The 14,802-nt window shown below is 32.7% G+C and overlaps 1 long non-coding RNA gene and 1 pseudogene across 2 annotated transcripts in view; both read right to left on the reverse strand.

The window, feature by feature from the left end:
* Positions 1 to 14,802, reverse strand: part of LOC134807013 (uncharacterized) — a 346,197-nt gene that overhangs the window by 251,907 nt on the left and 79,488 nt on the right. For both annotated transcript variants that reach the window (XR_010156677.1, XR_010156676.1), the window contains exon 3: positions 9,813 to 9,946. This is a non-coding gene — a long non-coding RNA (uncharacterized LOC134807013). The remainder of the gene's footprint in view (positions 1 to 9,812; positions 9,947 to 14,802) is intronic.
* Positions 7,236 to 9,095, reverse strand: LOC100614868 (tetratricopeptide repeat protein 39C-like; annotated as a pseudogene).

A 14,802-nucleotide genomic window follows, 5' to 3' on the forward strand; every position in this document is an offset into this window, starting at 1 on the left:
TTTGGGAGGCTTATTAAATCTAAATTGAGTTTGGGTCTGAATATTTAACTTCTTAATATAAACTGTGGGTGTGTTGTTTGATAGCCCTTCTAAATTAGATTTTTTCATCTTGGATATTGCTTTCATTTTAGAGAATATTTTTTAGAGCACAAATTCATCCTCTTATTAATTTAATTGGAATGCCTATATAATTGCATTCTATCCTTGTGGAAGTGTGAAAAATTGATACAAGTGTATTGCTAATGTCACAGAACAGACTCACTGAGAAAATTGAAATAAATGAATCTCATGGTTTATCGAATTTATTTCAAACACACCGTAAGAATCAAGGGGAAAGAGAAGAAGGTAGGGTTACACACTTAGGATAGCATGCAAGCAGAGTAGAATGACCAAGCTACCTGAGTCTTGTTTTATGCAATGTACATATATCCTATCTCTTTCTGCTTCATCAGGTTTTCCTACTGATGGCAGGGATACAAGAACCAGAGTTAAGGTATAAAAAAAGGAAGTCAGCAGATAGAGGGGCCTGTAACCATAACACTCTTGTTCTTTTGAAGACACTCAGGAAGGTGCATGCCTGTAGCTGAGCCTTACGAATTGGCCAGATAAACAGTTACGGGTACTATATGGCAGAGGACAAACGAATGAAGATGGGCATCACTAATGGGTGGCTGGTTAAAAACTCCGTGAATATTGAATGACTCATGTGGCTTGCATATTTACTGTATCATGAATATTTAATGTTTTATATGCATAATTTGGGGTATCAAAGTTCCTCATATACTTAATGAATATCCCTATGACTTCTTAGTCCTTCCATCCTTCTTTTTTATGTTGACAACTAAAATTTATTTCATAATTTATGTGTAACTTTTCTCACAAGCTACTTGTCTGTATAGTTAGATTCATCCAACTGTCTTATGTTTTGTTTCTTTTTTGTTTCATATATATGTTCTAGTTATTTTTAATGATAGAATTGAATACTATTAAATGTTTACTGGATACATTTCACTACAACCTGCAGACTCTGCTCTTCTATTTCTATGTATCTATACAATGACAATCCCTACATAAGCCATCAGTAGCAGTATTAGTCATAATAACCCAGAAGGGGAAAGAACCTGAAGGTCTGTGAAAAACAGAATGGATAAACTGCAGTGAAAACAAATGCATCATGGTTACTTTCAACCACCAGGTTAAACTGCACAAACATAAGGTTGAATGGATGAAACCACTAAACAAAATTAAAATTTGTGATTCAGTTTATATAAATGTCAGAAAGAGGAAAATCTAATTTATGGCACAGTGAGTTTGGCTAGTGTTTACTTTTGTAGGGGATTAGTGTCTAGAAGGAGGGAAACAAAGGGATATCTGGAATTCTGTGAATATTCTTTTTCTTGATCTGGGTATTGGCTTTGTGAGTATTTGGTTTGTAAGGAAAAAAAGACTACACACTTTTTTTACAGTTCTGATATTGCCTATATAATAAAATAAAATTCAAAATAAACATAATAAACAACATATGAAATATAATTAGTATGATTTTATTTCAAGAAAATATAGAGGGAAAAGACTGGAAGAAGACTGAACAAAACAAAAATTGACAAATGGTATCTAATTGCACTAAAGCCTTTCTGCACAGCAAAAGAAACTATCAATGAAGTAAACACGCAACATACAGGATGGGAGAATATATTTCCAAACTATAGATTTTACAAAGGTTCAATATGCAGCATCCATAAGGAATTTAAACCAATTTACAAGAAAAAAAAACATTAAAAAGTGGGCAAATGAAAGCAACAGACACTTTTCAAAAGAAGACATACATGTGGCCAACAGGCATATGAAAAAACGCTCAATATTAATAATTGTTAGAGGAATGCAAATCTAAACCACAGTAAGATGCCATCTCACACCATTTAGAATTGTTATTACTGAAAAGTCAAAACAAACAAACAGATGTTAGTGAGACTGCAGAGAAAGGTAACATTTATACAATATTGGTGGGAGTATAAATTAGCTCAACCATTGTGGAAGGCAATGTGATGATTCCTCAAAGAGCTAAAAACAGAACTACCATTCAAGCCAGCTATCCAATTACTGGGTAATACCCAGTAAGGAATATCAATTACCCTCTCATAGAATATCAATTATTCTATCATAGAGAAACATGCATGTGTGTGCTCACTGCATCACTGTTCACAATAGCAAAGACATGGAATCAACATAAATGCCCATAAATGGCAGACTGATCAAAGAAAATGTGGTACATATACACCATTGAATACTATGAATCCATAATAACAAACAAGATCATGTCTTTTGCAAGAAGATGCATGGAGCTAGAGGACATTATCCTTAGCAAAGTAACACAGGAACAGGAAACCAAATACTGCATATTCTCATTTGTAAGTGGGAGCTCAATGATGAAACACATCGACACATAGAGGGCAACAACAAACACTGGGGCCTACCAGGTTGGAGGGTGGGAGTGGGAGAGAAGCAGAAAGAATAGCTATTGAGTACTAGGCTTGGTATCTGGGTAATTAAATGATCTGTACAACAGACTCCCATGACACAATTTTACCTATATAAAATCCAGCATATGTACCCTTGAACCTAAAATAAAAGTTTAAAAGTAAATAAAATAAAATAAAGATAAAGTTAGAGGTTGAAAGGCCACAATTTTTTTAAATAATAAGGGCTCACTATTCAGATTATTAGCACTCTGGGAAATAAGGCCAGTAGGCATTTCAAAGTTAAAATTTGAGGAAAAATGTTTGAAGTTTAATAAAAGATGTCACTGGAAAAAAATTTTCATATCAAAAAATAAAAATTTACCTATGATACTTAATGGTTAAAATGCAGAAAAACACAATACTTACTTCCATAAATGATGCAAACATTCCCTACAAATTGAAAACTTTACAATGATAATAAATATTAGATATGAGTAGAATCAAATTTCCAAAAATATTTTGTAAAGAACAAAGAATTATACATACCATTATGTCTTTTAAGATTTTGTTAATATTTGTAATAATTTAGCAAATTTGTCTTATTATAAGCTAATCACACACATATACAAGTCAATTTTAGCCACTTCTTTTTTACCAGCAGCAGAGAGATATTAGATCATAGCCACACTCACAAGTAATTGAAGCTTGGAATTATACCCTTTTTAAAAAAATTTATTTCATGCTGAGAAGCATGGACAAAAAGAAAATGCTAATTTTTTAAAACAAGTAGAGAATAGTTCCTTGGGAATAACCTTCTGTCTCTGCCTCTCCCATATTTTATTTAATAAAGCAGTGGTTTATAAGATGTTATTATATATACTGCAAGAAAAAAGTTGTTGCATAGTCAAATGCCTTAAATATTGGTTTATTCAAAAGTAAATACTTTGCTTACTGTATAAGTTACCATCATGTGTAACATGGTGACTTAATTTCCCAAAAGGAAATTGATATATGTAACGATTCCCCAAAACTGTTTTATTGGTGAGGTAGAGTCACTTAAGATTGACAAACTTTGTATTTCCTATTGAAGTCAATAGATATTATTTTATAATGTAAAAAGATTAGAAATCCCTAGTAATTGGAGAAATCTCATTTTAAATGCATAAAAAAGAGTGATAAAATAAGCAGGGTAGAGCTCAGGTAGTGTAAGAGATCAAAATGAACAATAGTAAAGAACTACAGGCAATAAGGTATTTATGTTGTTCCAATAAAATACTGAATGTATATTTAACCATCTACCATCCTTGTTGAATGCCAGGGATGGTGTTTTTGTCAAGATAACTTTGAAAAAAAAAATCTTGGAAATTCGGGTTTTGTAACTGATAGTAGATGAAAGACTTCTTGAAGTATCTTCAGGTTTGGATCCTTTGTACTGGAATTCTTAGAGCATTTGAAAAGAAAATGTAAAAGATTACCTCAAATTTTTTCTTAGAATGTTGCAAGGACATGGGTGAAGCTGGAAGCCATTATCCTCAGCAAACTAAAGCAGGAACAGAAAACCAAACACTGCATGTTCTCACTTATAAGTGGGAGCTGAACAATGAGAACGCATGGACACAGAGAGGGTAACAACACACTGGGTCCTGTCGAGGGATGGCAGGTGATGGTGGGGGGAGCATTAGGGAAAATAGCTTATGCATGCTGGGGTTAATAGCTAGGTGATGGGTTGACAGGTGCAGCAAACCACCATGGCACAGGTTTACCTATGTAACAAATCTGCACATCCTGCACATGTAACCCAGAACTTAAAATAATAATAATAATATTTTTTAAAAAATTGTCTGGGATACTCTTTGGTATTAGCCCCAGTGTTATAACCTCATCACTCTCTGAGCTCTTTCACACAATTTATTTAATTCGCAACTTCTAAGAAAATATAATACGTTAGTCTGACTTCTTGGACTCAGAATTGTACACTATAAACATTGTAAGTCCATAGGTAATAGCTATTTTTAATACTTTCCTCAAAAATGACTAGTTTAAATAAATGAAAGCATTATTCCTCATAATTGTCAACAAGAGAAGCATTATTTGTTAAGGTTCTAATGTGACTTTTAAAATTGGTTGAATAGAGTTTAATTAGTTTGCTCATTATTGTAATAATCATTCAATACACTATTGCATACATTCTTTGACATGCTCAAATTTTCACTATAATTATGGTTGATTAGACTAATTCATATCTGTTGTATTATAAATAAACACATTTAGGAAATTCAGATTTTGATAATTTACTGTAAAGAATAATATCAAGATAACTAAGGTAGAATTACTCTTTTGCATCACAAAGAAGTATTTAATTAACATAATTCTAGTTATTAGTATTGGTGTAAACATTTACACATGTGGTTTTATTTCACCTGTGTTCTATATATTTATACAGCTGTGTTAGTCTTATTGAGTCAATAAATATTCAAATATTGATGACATGGGATTTGAAGATGGTTAGCCAATCTCTACTTGTTACAACTAACAATCAGATGGGGGAGTAGGAACAGGAAAATTAATTCACTTGAATAAATAATTATAAAATAAGGTAAGATATAGTAATGGAGAAGAATGATTCAAAGCCAGGCACTGTCTCTTATTATTTGCAGAACTTTAATATTATGAAAGTTACCCTTATTTTACTTTATACTGTGGAAGATGCCTGGTATATATAAAGCTCCAAGAGACAATGTTAGCCATTATTGATACCATACTGAAGCTAAATAATACTATGGGTGTTCAGTGAAACATTTGGTTATCAGAAAAGGTGTTGGGAGCAGATAATGAATGCAGAATAAGAATTGGTGGGTGAAGCATGAACTGTCAATGTGAGAAAAACGCATTTAATTATGGAAGGAATGGGGTAATTTGAGATTTTTGTTTGCTTTTATATAATTTCAAATAAGGAAAGTGTTTGTGTCGGGTTTAAGTTTTAAGAATTTAAATTGGATGCTGGTTTTCATGGATTAGAGAAGAAAGACAGAAAATATGAAATGACCACACACTGCAATTTCTGAATTAGATTAGGTGAAAAGCTATGTATCTGATGATAATGAAGAAAAAGAGGATAGCTGGAGAAATATTGTGAAAAGAAAAATTTACTACATGAGGTTGGACCTCTGCAAATAAAAAAACCTTAAATTAATCTTCTCAGAGAAGAAAAAAACTATGTAAATTATAACATTCTTACTGAAGCAGATCTACCTATTGTAAAAGTATTTGTATGCTACAGATATGAGCAATGCCCATCAAGAGGAGCCTAGGACACAGCCAAGACTGCAACTGTGGGTAGCTTCTACCTACTTTCATTTCATTACATTTTTAGGCTATAGATTATGTTCAATTTTTAAGCCAAAAATTATGAAATATTCTCATTGAGTACAGGAATATTATATTATGTTAAGCATCTCTAAAGATTCTAAAGAATTTGGCTAATTTCGATTGAGCTTTCAATAATGGGCATGCTTTTTAAAAAAAATCTAATATTCAAATTGGACATTTAATTGAATGTCAAGACAGATGCACTGAACTTTCTAATAAGTTGGCTCTTGATTTCAAATTTATCATCTTTTTTCTCTTAAATATTCTTCTCTGTATAAGCAAAGATTACCTTTGTTGTAATTATATTTAAAAAATCAGTGAAAGCAGCAATTTAAAAAAAATAATAAAATAAAAAGTCTAGGTTTGTTTGGTTTGGTTGGTTTTTTGCCCTTGGCATCTGTCTTCACATGAGTCACATATTTTTGATTCTTTTCATCATTTAATAGTAAATAAACATGGATATCTGGATATTGTATGAAACAAGGACAAAACTACAATGCGGAGTTCAAAAGTATCCTCAGAATTATATTTTCACTTTATCCTGTTTGTCTCTTATTCTGATATCCTGCTTACTTAGTTACCATTTCTAGAGATCCATATATTCATTTATGGAGATGGGAACATATCTCATTTCCTATTGTATTGTCAGAGCCTACCACACTCATTTACTATTGTATTGTCAGAGTCTACCACAGTACTTTATATGTGGTAAAAGTCCAATAAATATTGGATAAATATAATCATAATTAGTTAATAAGGGAAAACAGTTGCCAAGAGAACATTATTTACTTTCTATTTCAAACGACAGGTAGTATAAAGAAAATTAAAATGAGATTCATCTAGAGTGTGTTACAGGTAAAAGCTGTTCAATTAATTAAGAACTTTAGTAACTTACAGTTTATGGTGCTATGACAATTTCTGGTATCTAGAAGAATAGACTCATCTGTTTTTATCATTGAAACGAACAAACACAAAAATAAAAATGAAGAATGTATAGCTATCTTGCCCCCCGTTCTCTTTAAGTGTGAATATGCTGAGATCAATAATGACTGAGATTAGTCGCTTCTGTATTTTATTTTTGAATACTTAGTTTAATTTTGTTTTAAAATTAATAAATCACAAAATTAAAATGAACAAGTTCATTTAACTGTCTTCCCAGGTAGTTATTATTATTATTATTATTATTATTATTATTATTATTACGTTTTAGTTATATGTTTAAAAGAGGAGATATTTAATATGTCAGCCTAACTGGAAAAATGTGTCTTTGGCATAGGTGATTTTCAGAACAAAAGCTCATCTTTACAAGAGCTTTGTCCTCTGCTTTGATCTTAAAAAAACAGAACCTGGGTGGAGAGTGACAGAGCAGAAATATCAGATCTGTCACTGAGAAACCAATTTTCTGAGAAAGACTGGAATCGATGTAAAAATGCAATCCGTTTTCAAAGATGGAGCCAGAGCAATCGTATTTTTCTTAAGAAGTAGAATTCTGCTTCTCTCTAGTCTCTGCTTTCACTAATAGAAAATAGCCAAGTTCACAGCAGGCATACAGTTGAACATGTAAGTTATACTGATGACACAACTCATCTTTAATTGCTTACTGAAATAACAACATCTTCTGAGTTTCCTAGAGATTTATGTATGGCACCAAGAAGCAAATACTTTAATCCAACAGATGAATTATCCACTCACTGGTGAAATTTGACTAATTCCTCTATAGGTTGGGAAAAGAACAGTTTGGAAGGGCTTTCTATAAGTATAACACTTCAGTAGATGCCAGCATACAGGGCAGTTTGGTTAAGGTTTGTTTCCAAGCTCCCTCTGACTTTTTCACAGAGAACTGTTCAATTTGGTTGTTTTTCCTTTTGAAGAGTTTGTGAACTTCTTTAAAGACAAACTGTGCCTCCCACATCACCAGTGGATTCCTGACAAACTGCAGTTAAACAGGCAGATAGCACTGGGACTGTCTGAACCCTTTATTTTTTTTCAGCCTCTCTAAGGAATCAAATTTATCCTTGCAATTCAGCTTTATCATTTGGCACCAACCGATTTCATACAGACAGACATGCTGAATTTCTCTCAGACGTATTGCAAGTTCCAAAGCATTATGAAAAGGAGTTAAGACACTTGATTTGTCATGACTTGTTATAAAGGACACAACTCAGGAACAGTCAAATGGGAGAGATGCACAGGGCAAGGTATGTGGGAAGGGGCATAGAGCTTTCATGCCCTCTCAGGGCATGCCACCCTTCCAGAACCTTCATGTGCTCACCAACCTAGAAACTTCTATTTTTAAATGCCCTGAATATATATGCCATACAAATGATTGAAAACAACAACAACAACAACAAATCAACTCCATGGCGGTCACCACGTTAGATCTGTTGAAATGCTACAACGGGCCAGGCATGGTGGCTCAGGCCTGTAATATCAGCACTTTGGGAGGCCGAGGCGGGCGGATCACCTGACGTCAGGTGTTCCAGATCAGTCTGTTAAACATCGGGAATCCCTGTCTCCACTAAAAATACAAAAATTAGCCAGGCGTGGTGGCACGCTCCTGCAGTCCCAGCTACTCATGAGGCTGAGGCAGGAGAATCATTTAAACGCAGGTGGCGGAAGTTGCAGTCAGCTGAAATCATGCCACCGAACTGCAGCCTGGGCGACAGAGCAAGACTCTGTCTCAGTACATGCATACATACACACATACATAAATACATACATACATACATATTACAACTTTATTAGTTAAAATGATAATAAGTTAGTTACACAGAATAAAAGAAGCATCTTAGTGATCCGCCTTTTGGAAACAGAAAACCCAGTTTTCTGGGGGAAATAAAGCATTCTGTATGAAGGTTTATTAAAGCATTTAGTTGACAGATTGCTTCTATAACCTTTGTTCTTGTTTGTGAGAAACATTTATAAGCCTATGCTTCTAAAATCTATAAACTGATATTCTCATTCACAATTAAAATGAGCAAGACAGATTGGTTTTAGCACACAATAGCATTTTTATGGACTCTCATTTTTTTCATGGGCCACTTAGCTGTAAATAATCCATGCAAATAGCAATTAGACCTTTCCTGGTTTATGCATATACACATAATGGTTATTCAAGTAACACAGAAATATTTCAAGCAGTTTTCTATATAAGACATGGATATTTAAAACCGTATGTTTGAAAGGTTAATTAAATGGATTTGAAATAAAATACAAGATAATTCAGAATGGTGAATTTCTGTATTTTTCAGGTCAGTACCTCCACATACTGTAGCAAACAAGTCAAAAACCTGTTGAATTTTCTGTTACCATCTTACAGTGTTTTAAATCTATACTGTTATGTTCAATATTTTTTCTTAAGAAAAAAGATGAAGATTATATTTAACTATAGTGCAAGTATAAAAACTGTAGTATCAGCATTGATACAGTACTAGTATCTTATTTAATGACCTTACTTAATTTTTTCCTATTGTTCCATTGCTATAAGTGACAAAAATCTGATCCTGGATCCAAGGCAAGATTTTAACTTGCATTGAGTTGTTATATTTCTTTAATCTCCTGTAATCTGGAACAATTCCTTGGATTTTTGTTGTCTTTGATGTCCTTGATATTTGTGGGATGTTCATCTATTTACATATTTGTATGATGTTTCTTTATGATTAAATTCAAGTTAAACATTTTTGGCAGGGTTACCAGATGAAATATTTCATCCTTCTCTGAGCATAATGATAGGAAGCACATGATTTCTATTTGTCCCATTACTGATGAGGTTAACTTGTTTTGCTGAGTTCAGGTAGTGTGTGACTTCTGCTCTTTGATATTACTATCTTTCCATTTCTAATTAATAAGTAACTTGGGCAAGTACTATCTTGAAGTTATGACCAAGACCCATGATTTATTTTAACAGTGTGACAAAGTATCAACATAAATTTCTGGGAGGATTATGGCCATTATACAATTAACTAAAGAGACATTAAGACTCACGTTGAGTAGAGGTAAAGAGCTGTGCAGTGAAGGATCTTCAGTGACAGGAGTGAAGGCAGAGCATGTTCACAGATGCAGAGCAGTTGGAATATTTCTTGAAGAAAGGTGAGTTTTTTCTTCTGTTACTCCCTTTTCTGTAAAATAGATGGCAGAGTATCAGCTTGATGCAAGAGGCAAGGAGATGTTAGAGGTTTGATGAGAGAAAACGTTCATATTGGAAGTATTTGAGAGTTCATAACCTAAGGGGAAAATAGGAGGACTGCTCAGTAGAAATTATAAATTGTGTGAGATTAAGTATCTCCATTCACATAAAATGAAAAGAGTGAGCACAGCTGTTTCAATTTTTCCCAATTGTATACTTCTTCTTGCATACAATTGCTGAAGAGGAAATTAATTGGTTTTAATCATTAAAATTAGAGATGAGAGATTTTCCCAGCAAGTATAAGAAATGTAGAGCAGGGAAAGAAAATGATGAAGCCCTGTCTTTATGTTGGGTAAAGAAGAAAGGAAGAAAATGATAGGTGTGGTGAAGTTTAAAAACTGTTAGTGTCAGTAAATTAGATGATGCAAAGTGTTGCAATAGTATCTGGAGTGAGAATATTAGAGTAAGTAATCTTGAAAAACAGATGAATGCAAACAGTAGCTAAATGTTTTAAATAATTTTGGAAGTGAAACATTTATTGATAACTATATATGTGTGTCTGTATACACACACACACACGAGTGCACACATGTGCTCATACTAGTGTACCAGGGTACACTGTGGAATAGTGCAAATTAATAAGACAGGATGTGGATGATCTGATGACATTTTTATTTTTCTTGGATGAGAAGTAATATATATCCTGTCAATCTCTTCGAAATAGGGAGGAAATCTGTCTCACCAACTCACCTGCCTGTTTTGTAGTTGACTGAGTGACAGAATATATATCCATCATCTAATAGTACTCAGGGAAGCATTATCCTGAAGCTATAACCAAAATTGTGCTATTATTCTTATTTATCATAATTATTATTCCATGTCTACAGAATGTTTGTTGAAATCTTCCATTTGGAGTCAGGAAAAGTTCTTCTGTTGTCATTCCTGTGTAGCCTGAAGTTAGTCACCTTTGTAAAAACTAGGAGAAGACTATTTATCCACTGGCCGCTACAGTTTCTCCTATTCCACACCCATAAAATATTAGCATAGTGATCATGGCAAACCCCCAATATAAAAAAGAGATACTCAATTGTGTCAATAATTGAGAGAATAAACATGTAATAAATAAAAGTGTGTTATTCTAATAACTGTTTTTGTCTTATTTAATTTTGGCTGCCATAACAAAGCATCGTAGACTACATGGCTTATAAACAATAGGAATTTATTTCTGAGTTCTAGAGGCTAGAAGTCTGAGATCAGGGCACTAGCATGGTCAGGTTCTGCTGAGGGTCCTCTTCTGGACTATAGATTGCAGAATTCTCATTGTATATTTATTGTATCCTCTTGTGGCAGAAAGAAGGCTCGAGAATTCTCTTTATTTTTTTTTTAATAGAGACACTAGTGCCATTCATGAGGGCACCACCATACCAAGTAATTTCTTTCCAAAGACTTCATCTTTTAAACGATCACACTGGGGATTTGGATTTCAATATATAAATTCCAAGGTGACACAATTGTTCAGGCCACTGCAGTTAACATAATTTTTTATTTAGAAATTTAATTGCACTTTTTGAAATATTTAAGAAGAAATATGAGAAGAAAGAATATGCCCATAGTAATGCATTTTAGTGAAGATTAAAACTGTTATTAAATAGCAGAATGGAGAAGTAGATTGTGTAATGCCAGGGGGCAATGGAATAAATAAACTATAGCTATTTTCACAACATCGATAAATTTCACAAATGTTCATATGGAAATGTACACAAGTCATAAGTATGCAGCTTAGTGAATTATTACAGTGTAGAATGGAAGATTACCTCACCAATTAAGAAAGAATAAGTAAAAAAGGATATTTGAATTATTGCAAAGTAAATATTTAATGAAGTAACACATTTTCCCAGTGAGAGAGGAAAAGACATAGAAAGTGATGAAAAGAAAGATGACATAAGTAGGTACTCCATACATTTTACTTGGGGATATACCCATATACCCATAGATGATAATGGGTTAGCTAGTCACCAGCAACCAGTTCTTTAGATGTTCACAGCCTATGACTCAGCAATCTCACTTCCAGGAACAGATTTTGTAGACATATTTGCACATAATTTTTAAAATAATAGCAAAGTAAACTATATATATAATATATAAGTTTATATATAAAGTGTATATAATAGTTTATTTTGCTATTATGACCTTCATATCTATTAATCGTATAATAATTGAATAAATGATATATATGGAAAAATAAAATAGCTCTCTTAAGAAACACACATAAAATGTGAAATATGTTGCATTTTGTAAAGTGTATATGACATGTTTAATTGTGTGCTTTATACTTTCAATTTGTATTTGATGAATTATATATTGTTTTCTTGTTCAATAATAGATGAACAATTTAGACTTTCTTTTATTTCCAAAGAACATACTGTAGCATTTATTTCTCAAAGCATTCATTTTTATCTGTCTTAATTTATTAGTATCTTTAGTGTAAGTAATACCTTTCTTTTAGGTAAGTTATGCCTCTTTTACATAAATAAAAACCTCTTTATTTTTGAAAACTCTCCTATTTTCTGAGTTACATGTTTATTTTATTTACTTGGTTTTTAATTATTTTCTTAAACAATTTTTAACATACATTTTTATTAAGATGGAGTATCACTCTGTCTTAATAAAATTAATTAGCTCTTAATTTGTTGTTAAATGTTAAGTATATCTTATGTAGGAAGCATGTATTTTGTTTTTTTAAAATTTGTCCAGTATCTCAGCTCTTTAATTGTTATATTTAATTAATGTATTTCAATATAATTAATATGATTGTTGTGGTGGGGACTGTTAAGACCACACCCAGGTTTGATAATTCACAAAGAGGATTCATAGGACTTAGAATATAGTCATACTCATGGCTATTACTAATTACGGTGAAAAGATACAAAGCAACATCAGCAACATGAATAGATGCAGGATAGAGTCTGGAGGAGAACAGGTGCAGCTTACAAAGAGTATTCACCTACTGGAGTTACACAATGCATGCTCAATTCCTCCAACAAATGTTGTGACACCATGTGTTGTAGAGACTCAATGTCCACAGTTTTATTAGGGTCTAGTCATGTAAAACCCTATTCCTAGCATATATGAAATATCAGACTTGCAGAAAGAAATTAGATGTTCAGTATAAGCCATATAGTTTTTACAAGTATTTTAGGCAAGGTGAGCCACTCTTTTCAGTTCTGAGAATAGTAGGAACTATCCCAAAATCCAGGTTCCCACATGCCAGACAAAAGGCAACTTCGCCAGCAGGTCTTTATAAGGACAGCAACCTCAGGCTTTCTATGTTACCCCTTTCTAAGCAGCCATACCTTTGGCCCTTGGCCAAAGTTTCCTTACAGCACGGCCTCTTTTCCAGATTGCGTATTACTATGATTTTAGTTTGATTATTTAAGTAATCAAATTTACAGGATTATTTCACTCTTAAGAGATTACAGCATGCTGCCACATGAGAAATGCCCCAACAATTTTGAGACAACACATAAAATAGCTAAGAGCATTTGTAATCTTCCCCAGGCAAGGGTGAATAACAAAACTTCCAAAATTTCTCAGTGGCTTTACAATAATAATGATATTTTTCACTTATGTCACCTTTTGGCAGCTAAGAGTAAGCTGCAGTTCTTTGCTTCTGCGTCTATTTAGCTTATCTATATGTCTTCTTCTCTCTTAGGCCCTAACTGAAAGATCAGTGGTTACAAGTGTAACAAGATGAAAAAGCAAGAGAGCAGGCAAAAACCAGCTATGGCTCTAAAAGCTGTCGTAGTTATCACTTCTGCTCACATGCCATTGGCTAAATCAAGTTACATGGTGAAGCCCAGCACTAATTCTGGAAGGAGGCATACTCTTCCCACTGGAGAAGGCTGTATCACACGACAAAAGAAAGGAAGGTCAATCTTTCTGAGAAAAGAATGAGTGAATAAATGGGAACTGTTATACCTTTAATATTTACTGTTTCCACGTGATGGTCCAAATGCTTTATATATGTTATGAGGAATTATTTACCTTATTTCAAAGAAAAGCAAAGTTCAATATAATTCTTCCTGAAATATTTAATAATGAGATTCAGTTAATTCGGTTGTGCCTGAAATTTTTAATCTATCAATGTAATATTCAGCAATTTATATCGCAAAAGAATATGCACTTAGACTTTAGAGATTTTAGTATAACCTCAAATATATTTATAGACTTTACTAAAGTTACATATATTCTGTTCATTTCACTATTTTTTTACACACACATACATATATACTGATCATAAACTTATTCAGCCACATTGGTGGCTATATGCTATAATTGTATCTATGAGAAAATATGTTGTTCATCACAGCAAAATATGAAAGCTATTACATGCTGCTACAGACTGAAAACTTTACTTGATGATGTGTGGCTATGAGTAATAGAAACAACGTTAACTACAGCAATATATTTGTTTATGAAAATACAGAATATTTTATATAGGATCTAGAAATGTAATATTATGTTTATTTATATTTCAAGTTCTTTATCTATAAAATAATCATTTAAATTTTATGGGATTTCATGTAAGTTAAACTAATTTGTAGAAAGCATTTAGATCATTGTATGAAAATAGTACATATTTAGCATCAATGTGTGCATTTTTATTTTATCCACATGAAATACAGCAAAACTTAAGGAAAATACCAACATTTTCTTTATTACATAGTATTTACTTAGTATTATTAAAGATATTTATCTTGAATATTAACATTTTAAGCACATAGTTCAATATCAAAAGTTTCTCTAAGTTTTCACAACATTTGACAAGGGATTTTGGACAGTTGAAGG

Source organism: Pan troglodytes, chromosome 3 (assembly GCF_028858775.2).
Source record: "Pan troglodytes isolate AG18354 chromosome 3, NHGRI_mPanTro3-v2.0_pri, whole genome shotgun sequence".
In the NCBI taxonomy this organism is placed as follows: domain Eukaryota; kingdom Metazoa; phylum Chordata; class Mammalia; order Primates; family Hominidae; genus Pan; species Pan troglodytes.